Source organism: Lolium perenne, chromosome 4 (genome assembly GCF_019359855.2).
Source record: "Lolium perenne isolate Kyuss_39 chromosome 4, Kyuss_2.0, whole genome shotgun sequence".
NCBI classification, from domain to species: Eukaryota; Viridiplantae; Streptophyta; class Magnoliopsida; order Poales; family Poaceae; genus Lolium; species Lolium perenne.
The window spans coordinates 144,096,731-144,113,755 of NC_067247.2; positions in this window are offsets into that span (position 1 = coordinate 144,096,731).

Genomic DNA, 17,025 nt, shown 5'->3' on the forward strand with positions numbered 1-17,025 from the left:
TAATTGTTTAGAATATACCACCTATAACTCCCGGATTTATCTATGTGATATGCTCTAAATAAGCCTTTATTAAATTAAGGACTATGGTTCTAACATACTTGTTACAGTTATTAGGATTTTAAGGCCTAAGCTTTCGAACTATTCCCTAAATCCTACTCCTTATCATACTTCTGTTAACTAACTTATGATGTTCTACTCCCTCACATCATGATTCTCAAGTGAATCATATATGAGTACCAACTCTACCATGAAAAGTAGACTTATATGATTCCTATCACTCTTCCTTACATCCTATGATTGACTCATCATAGATACATACTACCTCATATTACTTATCTACATTACTTAACATCAGTCTTTTGACATTTTAAATGACTCTTACTTAACCATAACTTGCGTTGGTATACTTCTTCCAATAGGATATCTTCCTTATGGTTGTATCCTCTCTTTGGACTACCATGTATTGTATACCAACTGTGGTCTACTACCACCCATGGTCTTAGGCTTGAATGGTGTTCTAATTATTTGGAATGAAGCAAGATAACTAACTAACTTTACTTAAGAAAATAGATAAGAAAGATTGACTCAAGTGTGTCAGGATTATTCTCAAGTGAATATCCATCTCAAGTCAAAAGAATGGTTGGTTTAACATAGTTGGCTTAGCATAGTTGTCTTAGCTAAATCACTTCCTATAGACACTACCAAACCTATAGGTCTCTTTTAAAGGGTTTTAATCCTAGGGTCAAAGCATTTGCTCTGATACCAGCTGTGATGACCCAGCGTACCACTGCATGGTGTAGTACACAAGTCGTTGACATAACACAAGTGAAACACCATTCCACTCATATTACATCTCTCAGAGTGGTACAACAGAAAGATATGCGAGTCCAAGGTATGTCTATAGAAGTACACACGAACTGTTTACATAAGATCAACATAACCTCCTACTTTACAGTGAGGTAAAACTTCAAATAAAGCTTCAGAAGAACGACTCGTAGTCTATCTTATTGCTAACTCAAGTTTAAGAGCTACTTGGCTTGCTATAGAACTCTAGCTACTTAGGAGCTAGGAATAGGGAAAGGTTCCCTTCTATTACTAGTCTAGGTTTCCATTGTAGCTGATGCAGAAGTTGACTCCATTGACTTATTTGATTGGATTCTTCATCTTGTTGCAGTTGACTACTTTGTCTTCGAGTTCCACGGTAGTTTCTCCTTCGGTGCCTTGATCTAAGAAGGGGGTTCAAACGAGATAGAATGAGTACGAGCGTACTCAGCAAGTTCATATTAGGAAATAGGTGTATCATGCACTAGCTACAGCCATAGACCAGAAAGTCATAGGCCAATGCAAGTTTTTGTAATCATTTCTTCAAAAGGTTTATTTTATTCTGAAAACTATGCCCGTCAGTCTTCACAGGTTGACTAGAACTTCGTGGAGTTCCTTTCCTACCGCGTTCGCAGTTCCCTTCCCGGAACAGGGAGTGACAGCCACAATTTGATACACTCTGCAGAGGTGCGTTAGTTTTCCCATAAGAGACCTTATCCTTGGTACCTATCCGAGATGCATACTCGTCCACACTTCCTTGGTGTGGGGCCAGGTGTAAGATCCAAGCCAATCACTGCCTTCTCCGCGACTGCAAACCCACCCTTTTGTCCACCCGTACACCCCTAGTAGTCCCCAATTATGGCTTTACTCACGGTGCACTTTGGACAATCCATCATAGATCGTAGAGCCTATCATCACTAATGGATGGGGATTTAAAAGGCTATCCCAACCTACGGCAGTGCCTCCAACAACCCGCCGGCTCTACCAATCCGTTGGCGTGCAGAAGGGAAAAGATACAGCTGACTTCCCCAGAGCCATTATAGATCTTATGGTCAACGCGATATGTACGGCGCTAGAATCACTGGACGGCATTGGTACTTAGTCCTAGATGAGTAGTACCCATGCAATGGAACCTCCACCATATCAACACATACCATGGTTCCATTGCCCACCACATAGTCATATTCATAATTGTAAAATAATACTTTGCTTTTCAATGCATGAGTGATAAGTATAGTACTTTGCATATAGTTTGATACAAATAATCAAATGACATGAGCAAGCGATGAACTTGCCTTTCTTGACTGCAAGATTATGCAGGCAAAAGCTTTGATACGTGATAACTCCAAATGCTGAAATACCATCATCGTCCGGTAAGGACAATGTTTAAAGAACTGGCAAAGATGCTATAATGCATAGTATGAGATGCAATCGTCCCGAGCGTAACTTAACCTCGATGATTAAGGATGTATGAGTTGTAAAGATTTCTTTAGGGTGTGTTGCACTTTTAGGATGGTTCTCAAACAAGGTTCTTATTAGGGTTTGGTTATATTAGCATCATATCTAAGTGATATAAGACATCATAACAATCATACACATAAAGAATAGTGGTGGAATAATATGTAAAGAACAGTTGTCAATTTTAAGTTCTACAGGACATGGTTAATGATTACTTATACTATACTTCAAAAGAATAACTTTTGCAGAACATGTTGTTTAAGAAATATTGAGTATTTCAAAGAAGGGTTAAGGCTTCTAAGGTTTGATTGACACTTGTACTTCAAAAGAATAACTGTTGAAGAACAGGTTAATAAGAATATGGACTACTATATATAGGTGCTATGGCTTCTAGGGTTTACTATTGGATTCATTTAGTTTTACTAATAGGAACTAGTTGGGTTCTTAAATAGAATTGGTCTATATGTAGCAAGTATTGGCAGGTTTATTACTAAGGTTGATTATGGGTATCTGATAACCCACAAGTATAGGGGATCGCAACAGTCTTCGCGGGAAGTAAAACCCAATTTATTGATTCGACACAAGGGGAGACAAAGAATACTTGAAAGCCTTAACAGCGGAGTTGTCAATTCAGCTGCACTTGGAAACAGACTTGCTCGCAAGAGTTTATCAGTAGTAACAGTTTTATAGCAATAGCAGTAGCGAAATAACAGCAGCAGAGTAACAGAGACAGCAGTAGTGATTTCAGTAAACAGCAGGATTAAAATACTGTAGGCACAGGGATGGATGACGGGTGTTGCATGGATGAGAGAAACTCATGTAACAATCAAAGTAGGGCATTTGCAGATAATAATAAAACGGTGTCCAAGTACAAAGCAATCCATAGGCATGTGTTCCGTATATAGTCGTACGTGCTCGCAATGAGAAACTTGCACAACATCTTTTGTCCTACCAGCCGGTGGCAGCCGGGCCTCTAGGGAATCTACTGGATATTAAGGTACTCCTTTTAATAGAGTACCGGAGCAAAGCATTAACACTCCGTGAACACATGTGATCCTCACATCACCGCCATCCCCTCCGGTTGTCCCGATTTCTCCACCGGACAGCGACATGTGTATACAACTTGCAGGTAAGATCATAAAACAATGCATATCATGATGAAATAATAACATGTTTAGATCTGAGATCATGGCACTCGGGCCCTAGTGACAAGCATTAAGCATAACAAGTTGCAACAATGTCATCAAAGTACCAATTACGGACACTAGGCACTATGCCCTAGCAATCTTATGCTATTACATGACCAATCTCATCCAATCCCTACCACCCCCTTCAGCCTACAGCGGGGGAATTACTCACACATGGATGGGGGAAACATTGCTGGTCGATGGAGAGGCGTCGGTGGTGATGATGGCGATGATCTCCTCCAATTCCCCGTCCCGGCGGAGTGCCAGAACGGAGTTTCTGGTCCCCGAGACGGAGTTTCGCGATGTGGCGGCGTACTGGAGGGTTTCTGGCGACTTCGACTTCCTTCTCGCGTTTTTTAGATCGAACCCCTTAAGTAGTCCAGAGGGGGGCGTCGGAGGCCAGCCGAGGGGGCCACACACTAGGGCGGCGCGCCCCCCCTAGGCCGCGCCGGCCTGGTGTGTGGGGCCCTCGGGCCTCCACCTGGCTTGCCCTTCTGGCTCCCTGAGTCTTCTGGTAAAATAGGCCCTTTGGTATAAAAATTCCAAGGATTTTCCCGAAAGTTGAATTTCTGCACAAAAACAAGACACCAGAGCAATTCTGCTGAAAACAGCGTTAGTCCGTGTTAGTTGTATCCAAAATACACAAATTAGAGGCAAAACAATAGCAAAAGTGTTCGGGAAAGTAGATACGTTTTGGACGTATCAACTCCCCCCCAAGCTTAGCTTATTGCTTGTCCTCAAGCAATTCAGTTAACAACTGAGTGCGATAAAAGAACTTTCACGAACACATTTGCTCATATGATGTAAATATTCTCATGGTATGGCTAACACTTAGGCAGTTCATAATAAGGTACATGCAAATAAGATCATCTAATAGCTATGTCAATCATGGAAAGGTACCAACAATTAATAATAAGCATCATGAATCATGTCTATAAGCAGAATTGCAATGTTCAGAAAAGGGTATGATAAAGTGGTATCTCGCTTGCCCGAATTTGAACAGCAAAACATAAATGCCCAGGCACCTCTGAGGTTCATAGAAAGACTAGAAATAGAGATTGTCAAAGATAAAAGCATCAAAGTTATACCACAATCAATCATATTTTGAGACAAGCATATTACACTAAGAATGACAGTTGTGCTCTCAAGAAAGTGCTCAAAGAAAGGATGGAGACACAACATAAAAGTAAAAGATTGACCCTTCGCAGAGGGAAGCAGGGATTAACATGCGCTAGAGCTTTTCATTTTTAAAACAGGAGTAAAACCATTTTGAGAGGTGTTTGTTGTTGTCAACGAATGGTAATGGGTACACCAACTACCTCGCCAACCAGACTTTCAAGAGCGCCTCCCATGAAGGACGTTATTTCTACCAGCAAGGTAGATCACCCCTCTTCTCTTTTGTTTACACATGTACTTTAGTTTTATTATGGGTGACACTCCCCCCAACCTTTGCTTACACAAGCCATGGCTAACCGAATCCTCGGGTGCCTTCCATCAATCTCATACCATGGAGGAGTGTCTATTTGCAAAATTAAGTTGCTTACTGATGAATCAGAGCAAAACATGTGAAGAGAATTATTAATGAAGTTATTAGTTGGGGCTGGGCACCCCGTTGCCAGCTCTTATTATGAAAGTCCGTCAAAAGCAAATGACAAGGTCGAAAGATAAACACCACATACTTCCTCATGAGCTATAAAACATTAACACAAATTGAGAAGCATTTTGAAGGTTTTAAAGGTAGCGCATGAGAATTTACTTGGAATGGTTTGAAATGCCATGCATAGGTATTTATGGTGGACACTTTGGAACAACTTGGTTTTCAGGGGTTTGGAAGCACGAGCAGCGTTCCCGCTCAGTACAAGTGAAGGCTAGCAATAGACTGGGGAGCGACAAATCAAGAGAGCAGTCACTGTCATAATCATGCTTGCGGCAAAATAAATTAACGGAGGCATAAAAGTGATACAAGAACTCTAAAGCAATGTAAATCATAGAGGCTTAATTGACTTTTGTTCAGTCATATGAATGCGTGAGCATGTGCCAAGTCGATTCAAATGAATTATTCAGAGGAGGATACCACAATGTCATACCTACTTATGAATAAAACAATGCAAGCAAACATCCATGACATGCTACTCATATTAATTAATTGGAACTAAACATGAGAGATCATGAACTACTAGACTTTCTTAAATGACATATACCTCACATGAACCAACTAAGCATGCTCACATGGATGAGTATATGTACAAAAATGAAAACAAATAGAGTTCATACCAGCCTCTCACCACATTCGAATTGTCGTAGATCGTCATTATTGCCTTTCACTTGTGTAGCTTGAATAATATGAAATGAAAACCACGCTCCAGCCACCGAAGACCATTGAACTCAAAATGAACTTTACAAAACCAAAGAAGAACAGCAAATATTTTTGGTGTTTTCGAATTGGAAACAATAACAAAAGAAAACAAGCAAACAAAGCAAAATCTTTTTGGATTTTCTTATAGCAAACCAACGATAGCAAATAAAGCAAAATAAATGCAAGAAACTAAAATAAACAAATGGTGAAGGGAAACAACAGAAATATTTTTGGTCTTTTTGTGTTTTAGGAAAGAAACAAAACAAAAACAAGAAAATGGAAACTAGAAGAGTCACATAAACACAAAGCAGCAGGAATTCGTCAAACTTGACAGCAGTACAGTAATCGATTTTTAAGAAACTCTTCCACTGCTCAAATCGAAAAGTGTTCAACTAATGAAAGTTAGATAACAACCTAGGGAACATGCACAAAAATTGGCTTCGCAAAATATCGTTCTGGCTATTTTTGAGAATTTTTTTGTAACAGTCCAGAATCTGTTTTCAGGCAGCACTTCCCCAAATATCGTCTCCCTCTCATTAGAAAACCACTTAAAGAAACTAAACAAGTATATACAAGTATCCAGCAACCATAATATGCAAAGAATGAGTGATGCCGGTATACCTCCCCCCAAGCTTAGGCTTTTGGCCTAAGTGGAGTTCAACCCCAGCGAGGGTCGCTGTTCCACGCCGGTGGATCATACATGGCATAGTCATAGTGAGGTCCCGATGCAGAAGAAAAGCGTGGAGGCTCCACATGCCCAAAATGTTGATGCGAAGAACTTGCTACATCGGATGACGAGTCGAGGTGTTCCTCAGTCTCCTCCGTGTTGTCTCTTGCATGATGGCCTCCTCCCTCCATGTATGCATTCAATGCACCTTCCGTGACTGACCAATCCTCCCTGGAATCCCACTAGTTTTTCAGTTTTCTTAGTTGTTCTCCAAGTCTTCTTGTAAAATGTTATCTTGTAAGACAGGTTACTCAAGTTAGATGAATCAGAAACAAATTCATGTTTAATCATGGAGACTATGTCAAGTTTCTCTATGGGAAGTTGAATATCAAGATGGTGAGGTTCTACTCCATGCAAAGCTAGTAAACGAGAGGCGGTGAGACCTCCAAAACTCCGCCCTTCTCACGGTTAGTAGCAAGTCTATAGGCTATCAATGCACCCAAAGAATAAGCCCTATTACTTTGCAGTGTAGCATCTAGAAAAGCTAAATCCTGGATAGATAATTTACTACGAGTACTATTCTTTCTAGCAAGAACGCACTTAGTAATGAAATAAGCAAAGTAGCGGATAGCTGGGAGTTGAATGCTACTGATTTTACCACCATCCTCTGAGAAGCTCCTTCCATGACAAATCATCTCGAAGAGGTTTAAGAGCTCTCGCGGTGATCCCCTTATCTTCTCGCATGATCCCCATTGCGGTACTCTAATTGCTGTACAAAAATCATTGAATGGCAAGTTGACAGTTTTATTATAAATTTTGTACTGAACCATGGGGTTAGATTGCGACCAAATGAACTTAAAATCCTGCACAACAGACATAGTCAATTTTGCATATTGGCATGGTTCTCCGTCAACAAAATCATTCAACCCTGCACGAGAAATTAGATTCTGAACATCTCCCAAGATTCCTGCACTTCTCATGAAATTTGTGCACGGGTAGTAAGAGGGGTATACTCCCTCTTCGCGGTTCACTCTCATGACTTGTTGCACCTCCAATTCTTGTTGGTTTAGTTGATGTATATTCCACTCCATTTTCTGAAATTTTCAACAAACATTATAAAATTTGATTTGGTGACATATAATTGAGGGAAACTACTATAGGAACTTGCTAGAGTACTAATCATGCATCAAAACTAGTTTATACAACTTAGAACAAGCATGCAAGCTCACTAAACATGTTACCTATAGCAGCAAAATATTCAAGATATACTCAACCAAACAAAATTCTACTTGGATAATTGGAGGAGTCACATACCGGAGAGCAAATGTGCCAAATTTCAGACAGAAATCTGGGCTGAGCAAAGAGATCGAGAAATCTTGAGCTCTTGAGCAGAAACGCGAGAGAGAGGAAACTGGTGCTTGTTTTTTTCGGGAGAGAGAAGAGTGTGGGAGGAAGAGATAAAGAAGTGGGGCAAGGGGGAGCCCACACACCAGGGTGGCGCGCCCCCCTTCCAGGCCGCGCCGGCCTGTGGGGTGCCACCCTGGGGTGCCCCACTGGTCATCCCCAGGTGCTCCCAGGTGCGTCTTCGAAAAATAGGACCAACGGTATAATTTTTGTGAATTTTTGAAAACTTTGAAAAATGCACATTTCTGGGTATTAAGTTTATTATTACTGGACAGAAAAAGATTTTGAAATTTCTATACAACTAAGGAACTTTGCAAAACAAAAATGCTACAGCAAGTAGAACAAGTGGGGGAAGAAAGAAATGTTGTTTACCTCCTCTATGCATATAAAAAGTATTTGTTAACAAGGTTGATCAAGTCTTGCCACCAAATAAATTTTACATAGCATAAGAAGAAATAAACTTCAAATCAATCATGTTACCTTGAATTTTATTGATATGGATCCAATCATAAGATTTTGATATCCTTCTTTAGGCTCATGTATAGGACAATCAATAGTTCCAACTTTGATAGTTCTCACATTAGAAATGGTATTAACTCCACATACTTTATCAATCCTCTTGGGGAAATAGACGGTATGCTCCTTATCATCAACATTGAAAGTAACTTTTCCTTTATTGCAATCAATAACAGCCCCTGCGGTGTTAAGAAAAGGTCTCCCAAGAATAATAGACATATTATCATCTTAAGGCATTTCCAACACAACAAAATCAGTTAATATCAAGCAGTTATTAGTAACTTGAACAGGAACATCCTCACATATACCAACAGGATAGCAGTAGATTTATCAGCCATTTGCAAAGATATATCAGTAGTTATCAACTTATCTAAATAAAGTCTCTTATAAAGAGAAAAAGGCATAACACTAACACCGGCTCCCAAGTCACATAGAGCAGTTCTAACGTAATTATTCTTAATAGAACAAGGAATAGTCGGTATACCTGGGTCGCCCAACTTCTTTGGAACTTTGCCATTGAAAGAGTAATTAGCAAGCATAGTGGAAATCTCCTCATTGGGGATTTTCCTTTTGTTAGTGACAATATCTTTCATATACTTTGAATAAGGAGGCAATTTAATAGCATCAGTCAAAGGGATTTGCAAGAATAAAGGTTTCATCCAATCGCAAAATTTATTATAGTGTTCTTCTTCCTTTGATTTTAGTTTCTTAGCAGGAAAAGGCATTTGCTTTTGCACCCAAGGTTCCCTTTCATTACCATGTTTCTTAGCAATAAAATCTTCTTTAGTATACTTTTTATTTTTAGCATGCTTTTCAGGTTCATCCTCAACCTCTTCTTTATCAGAAGCATCATTCTTATCATTATCATTATCATTATCATGTTCATTACCACTTTCAGTTTCAGCATCGGAAATAGAAATACTATTAGGATCATTAACAGGTTCAGAGGATTCTACAACATTCTTATGTTTCTTCTTCTTTTTCTTAGAAGGGGTGACACGCGTACAGCACGCGACCGTTGGGAACCCCAAGTGGAAGGTGTGATGCGTACAGCAGTAAGTTTCCCTCAGTTAGAAACCAAGGTTTATCGAACCAGTAGGAGTCAAGAAGCATGTTGAAGGTTGATGGCGGCGAAGTGTAGTGCGGCGCAACACCAGGGATTCCGGCGCCAATGTGGAACCAGCACAACACAACCAAATTACTTTGCCCCAACGTGACAGTGAGGTTGTCAATCTCACCGGCTTGCTGTAACAAAGGATTAGATGTATAGTGTGGATGATGATTGTTTGCAGAAAACAGTAGAACAAGTATTGCAGTAGATTGTATTCGATTAAAAGAATGGACCGGGGTCCACAATTCACTAGAGGCGTCTCTCCGATAAGATAAATAGCATGTTGGGTGAACAAATTACAGTTGGGCAATTGACAAATAAAGAGGGCATGACCATGCACATACATGGTATGATGAGTACATTGAGATTTAATTGGGCATTACGACAAAGTACATAGACCGCTATCCAGCATGCATCTATGCCTAAAAAGTCCACCTTCAGGTTATCATCCGAACCCCTTCCAGTATTAAGTTGCAAACAATAGACAATTGCATTAAGTATGGTGCGTAATGTAATCAACAACTACATCCTTAGACATAGCATCGATGTTTTATCCCTAGTGGCAAAAGCACATCCACAACCTTAGAACTTTTTGTCACTGTCCCAGATTTAATGGAGGCATGAACCCACTATCGAGCATAAATACTCCCTCTTGGAGTTAAGAGCAAAAACTTGGCCAGAGCCTCTACTAATAACGGAGAGCATGCAAGATCATAAACAACACATAGATAATAGATTGATAATCAACATAGCATAGTATTCTCTATTCATCGGATCCCAACAAACACAACATATAGCATTACAGATAGATGATCTTGATCATGTTAGGCAGCTCACAAGATCCAACAATGAAGCACAATTAGGAGAAGACGACCATCTAGCTACTGCTATGGACCCATAGTCCAGGGGTGAACTACTCACTCATCACTCCGGAGGCGACCATGGCGGTGAAGAGTCCTCCGGGAGATGATTCCCCTCTCCGGCAGGGTGCCGGAGGCGATCTCCTGAATCCCCCGAGATGGGATTGGCGGCGGCAGCGTCTCTGGAAGGTTTTCCGTATCGTGGATCTCGGTACTGGAACTATTATCGACGAAGGCTTCTTATAGTCGGAGAGATAGGTCAAGGGGCGACGCGAGGGCCCCACACGCCAGGGCCGCGCGGCCAGGGGGTGGGCCGCGCCGCCCTGTTGTGTCGGCGCCTCGTCGCCCCACTTTGTTTCCTTCCCGGTGTTCTGGAAGCTTCGTGGAAAAATAAGATCCTGGGGGTTGATTTCGTCCAATTCCGAGAATATTTCCTTACTAGGATTTCTGAAACCAAAAACAGCAGAAAACAGCAACTGGCTCTTCGGCATCTTGTTAATAGGTTAGTGCCGGAAAATGCATAAATACGACATAAAGTATGCATAAAACATGTAGGTATCATCAATAATGTGGCATGGAACATAAGAAATTATCGATACGTTGGAGACGTATCAGCATCCCCAAGCTTAGTTCCTGCTCGTCCCGAGTAGGTAAACGATAACAAAGATAATTTCTGGAGTGACATGCCATCATAACCTTGATCATACTATTGTAAGCACATGTAATGAATGCAGCGATCAAAACAATGGTAATGCAATGAGTAAACAAATGAATCATATAGCAAAGACTTTTCATGAATAGTACTTTCAAGACAAGCATCAACAAGTCTTGCATAAGAGTTAACTCATAAAGCAATAATTCAAAGTAAAGGCATTAAAGCAACACAAAGGAAGATTAAGTTTCAGCGGTTGCTTTCAACTTGTAACATGTATATCTCATGGATATTGTCAACATAAAGTAATATAACAAGTGCAATATGCAAGTATGTAGGAATCAATGCACAGTTCACACAAGTGTTTGCTTCTTGAGATGGAGAGAAATAGGTGAACTGACTCAACATAAAAGTAAAAGAAAGGCCCTTCACAGAGGGAAGCATCGATTGCTATATTTGTGCTAGAGCTTTTATTTTGAAAACATAAAGAGAGCATAAAAGTAAAATTTTGAGAGGTGTTCGTTGTTGTCAATGAATGGTAGTGGGCACTCTAACCCCCTTGCCAGACAAACCTTCAAAGAGTGGCTCCCATTTTATTTTTATTTTTGGGTGGCACTCCTTCCAACCTTTCTTTCACAAACCATGGCTAACCGAATCCTCGGGTGCCTGCCAACAATCTCATACCATGAAGGAGTACCTTTTTTATTTTAGTTTTATTATGATGACACTCCTCACCACCTTTGCTTTCTCAAGCCATGGCTAACCGAATCCTTCGGGTGCCGTCCAACAATCACATACCATGGAGGAGTGTCTATTTTTGTTAATTAATTTGGGACTGGGAATCCCATTGCCAGCTCTTTTTGCAAAATTATTGGATAAGCGGATGAAGCCACTAGTCCATTGGTGAAAGTTGCCCAACAAGATTGAAAGATAAACACCACATACTTCCTCATGAGCTATAAAACATTGACACAAATAAGAGGTAATAACTTTTGAAGTGTTTAAAGATAGCACTCAAGCAATTTACTTTGGAATGGCAGAGAAATACCATGTAGTAGGTAGGTATGGTGGACACAAATGGCATAGTGGTTGGCTCAAGGATTTTGGATGCATGAGAAGTATTCCCTCTCGATACAAGGCTTAGGCTAGCAAGGTTATTTGAAACAAACACAAGTATGAAGCGGTGCAGCAAAACTCACATAAAAGACATATTGTAAACATTATAAGACTCTACACCGTCTTCCTTTTTGTTCAAACTCTTACAAGAAATTATCTAGACCTTAGAGAGACCAATTATGCAAACCAAATTTTAGCAAGCTCTATGTATTTCTTCATTAATAGGTGCAAAGTATATGATGCAAGAGCTTAAACATGAGCACAACAATTGCCAAAAATCAAATTATTCAAGACATTCTACCAATTACTACATGTACCATTTCCCATTTCCAACCATATAACAATTTAACGAAGAAGATTCAACCTTCGCCATGAACATTATGAGTAAAGCCTAAGGACATATTTGTCCATATGCAACAGCGGAGCGTGTCTCTCTCCCACACAATGAATGCTAGGATCCATTTTATTCAAACAAAACAAAAACAAAAACAAACCGACGCTCCAAGCAAAGTACATAAGATGTGATGGAATAAAAATATAGTTTCACTAGAGGAACCTGATAATGTTGTCGATGAAGAAGGGGATGCCTTGGGCATCCCCAAGCTTAGACGCTTGAGTCTTCTTGAAATATGCAGGGGTGAACCACCGGGGCATCCCCAAGCTTAGAGCTTTCACTCTCCTTGATCATATTGTATCATCTCCCTCTCTTGATCCTTGAAAACTTCCTCCACACCAAACTCAAAACAACTCATTAGAGGGTTAGTGCATAATCAAAATTCAAATGTTCAGAGGTGACATAATCATTCTTAACACTTCTTGACATTGCACAAAGCTACTGAAAGTTAATGGAATCGAAAAATCCATCAAGCATAGCAAAACAGGCAATGCGAAATAAAAGGCAGAATCTGTCAAAATAGAACAGTCCGTAAAGACGAATTTTATTGAGGCACCAGACTTGCTCAAATGAAAATGCTCAAATTGAATGAAAGTTGCGTACATATCTGAGGATCACTCACGTAAATTGGCATAATTTTCTGAGTTACCTACAGAGAATTAGGCCCAGATTCGTTACAGCAAGAAATCTGTTTCTGCGCAGTAATCCAAATCTAGTATGAACCTTACTATCAAAGACTTTACTTGGCACAACAATGCAACAAAACTAAGATAAGGAGAGGTTGCTACAGTAGTAACAACTTCCAAGACTCAAATACAAAATAAAAGTGCAGTAGTAAAATCATGGGTTGTCTCCCACAAGCGCTTTTCTTTAACGCCTTTCAGCTAGGCGCAGAAAGTGTGTATCAAGTATTATCAAGAGATGAAGCATCAACATCATAATTTGTTCTAATGATAGAATCAAAAGGTAACTTCATTCTCTTTCTAGGGAAGTGTTCCATACCTTTCTTGAGAGGAAATTGATATTTAATATTACCTTCCTTCATATCAATAATAGCACCAACAGTTCGAAGAAAAGGTCTTCCCAATATAATGGGACAAGATGCATTGCATTCAATATCCAAGACAACAAAATCAAAGGGGACAAGGTTATTGTTAACGGTAATGCGAACATTATCAACTCTCCCCAAAGGTTTCTTTGTAGAACTATCAGCAAGATTAACATCCAAATAACAATTTTTCAATGGTGGCAAGTCAAGCATGTTATAGATTTTCTTAGGCATAACGGAAATACTTGCACCAAGATCACATAGAGCATTACAATCAAAATCATTGACCTTCATCGTAATGATGGGCTCCCAACCATCCTCTAGCTTCCTAGGAATAGAAGCTTCGCGATTTAATTTCTCTTCTCTAGCTTTTATGAGAGCATTTGTAATATGTTTCGTGAAAGCCAAATTTATAGCACTAGCATTAGGACTCTTAGCAAGTTTTTGTAAGAACTTTATAACTTCAGAGATGTGGCAATCATCAAAATCCAAACCATTATAATCTAAAGCAATGGGATCATTGTCCCCAATGTTGGAAAAAATTTCAGCAGTTTTATCATGAGTTTCTAGCTGTTTAGCAGTTTTTCACGCTTTGCATTAGAAGTGGAAACATTGCCAACACCAATTATTTTACCATTAATAGTAGGAGGTGCAACAACATGTGGAGCATTAGCATTACTAGTGGTGGTAATAGTCCAAACTTTAGCTATTTTATCTTCTTTAGCATTTTCTTCTCTTTCCCACCTAGCACGCAATTCGGCCATCAATCTTATATTCTCATTAATTCAAACTTGGATGGCATTTGCTGTAGTAACAATTTTATTATCATTATTTTCATTAGGAATAACTTTTGATTTCAAAAGATCAACATCAGCAGCAAGATTATCGACTTTAGAAGCAAGTATATCAATTTTCCCAAGCTTTTCTTCAACAGATTTGTTAAAAGCAGTTTGTGTACTAATAAATTCTTTAAGCATGGCTTCAAGTCCAGGGGTGTTATCACCAGGATTTGACCAAATCAGAGGTGGGCCGTAAGGGAGATGGGCTTGGAAGATTACACGTGGAAGATCTCTGAAGCGGCCTTGCACGAAGAGTTTGGGCTAGATTGCCCGTGTATCTTTAATTGTAGTAGATCGCATCTTAGATTAGAAGTTAGAGTTCGTCTCGTGCACGGTGGGGATTATTCCCACGTTAGAAAGTCCCCTGGACTATAAATATGTATCTAGGGTTTATGAAATAAACAACAACCAACGTTCAACCAACAAATCAATCTCGGCGCATCGCCAACTCCTTCGTCTCGAGGGTTTCTACCGGTAAGCATCATGCTGCCTAGATCGCATCTTGCGATCTAGGCAGCATAAGCTTCATGTTGTTCATGCGTTGCTCGTACTGAAGCTTTTTTGATGGCGAGCAACGTAGTTATCATAGATGTGTTAGGGTTAGCATTGTTCTTCGTATCATATGCTGTCGTAGTGCAACCCTTGCATATCTAGCCGCCCTCACACCTATCTTAGGTGTGGGGGCGGCACCCCGCTTGATCATTATTTAGTAGATCCGATCCGTTACGGTTGCTCCTTGTTCTTCAAGGATTAGTTTAATATCTGCAATAGTTAGGCCTTACAAAGGGTTGGAGGATCCAGCGGCACGTAGGGTGTCGTTTGCTAGTCCTAGACAGGATGTTCCGGGGATCAACCTCGTGTTGGTTTTTAGGCCTTGTCTAGGATCAGCTTACGATCACCGTGCGTGGCCGCGAGGCCCAATCGTGAGTAGGATGATCCGGTTATGCGGTGAAAACCCTAAATCGTCGTAGATCGTTTTAGCTTTATCTTGATCAAGCAGGACCACCATATATTCGTGCACCTCGTACGAATCATGGGTGGATCGGCTCCTTGAGCCGATTCACAGGATAACCTGAGAGCCGATCGAGGCTCGTATTTAATGTTTACGTGTATGCCATGCAGGAAACTAAGCGAGGCATCTCCATCACCTTCCTGACCAGGTATAGGTCAGGTGGCACGCCCTTGCATCAGCATCGGACGTGTGTACCAGAGGCTTTGCGGGCCGTCGCTCGGAGGGACCAGGGGCCAGCCGCAGCCCTAAGTTGTTCCCGGCTCTCTTGTGTTGCCCGTCGCTGCCCGCCGGTGGGTTTTGACCGCAACACATTCGCAGCACGCCGGTGGGACAATCGTCTACATCAACCACATCGCCATCTACAGCTGAGCTGGCGGTCGGCACGCCAGTCACGTACGTGGATCTGACCGACGAGGTCAAGAAGCCGTATGACGAGGGCCAAGCCATCCTCGAAGCCGACCTCATCGGCTCTTTCCACAGAACCCGTTCACATGGCATCAGGTGGAAGGGGTTCTCGCCTGATGGTGCGCACGATGGGATAGACCTCTCTGCCCCGTCAGAAGAACGCACCAGGTCCCTGCGGCAGGAGATCAACTACTTGGTGGCTCACTCGCTACACCGCCACTCTGAGAACCTGGTAAACACGTTGGAGCGTGTCGCTCTTCGCGTGATCCAGGAGATCATGAGGCACCAGTACTCGCCGTCAGGACCAGCTCTCGGGACGCATAAAGGAGAGTTGCCACTCCAGTCCCGTCCACCGCTGCCATTTGCGTTGGCAGCACCAGAAGTGCCGAATTCACCGGCATTCGTCGTCTACAAGATCGGTGGTGACCCTAGTGACTGCCAGTTCTTGCATGAGGCGCCTAAGGAGATCCCTCACGGGTACATGTGCACGTATGTGCCAGATTGCGGTAACTGGGCGCTCACAAACCAGGCCACAACATCGGGGACTTCGGGAAAACAGGAGGGACGTCGGCGACAGATCTTGAGAAGCGTACGTGGCTAACTAAGTACGCCACCCCGACGAACCTCCGGAGGCTCAGCTCCTGCAGGTTGGCTCGAGCTGGAAAAGCAAACATGGCTGGCTAAGTACGCCACCCCGGCGAATCTTCAGAGTTCAACTCTGCAGCCAAGACAATGGATCAGATCAGCACCATACCGAGAGACCAGTTCGGCATGGTGCCGAAAAGGAGGGCAATCGGCTATTCCAAGCCGTACCCTGACGACTACGAGTTGATCCCGCTACCACCTAAATATCGGCTCCCTGATTTCTCCAAATTCAGTGGATCAGATGGTTCCAGCTCCATCGAGCATGTGGGCCGATATTTGGCACAACTAGGAACGGCCTCAGTGTCGGATTCACTACGCGTGAGGTTCTTCTCACAGTCCCTCACGGGATCGGCTTTCGGGTGGTACACCTCGTTGCCACCAGATTCGATCCGGACTTGGAAGCAGTTGAAAGAACAGTTCCATATGCAGTATCACTCAGAGGCTTCCGAGTCTGGCCTTGCCGATCTAGCACAAATACGTCAGAAGCGTGGAGAAACTGTGACAGAATACATCCAGCGCTTCAGGAATCTTAG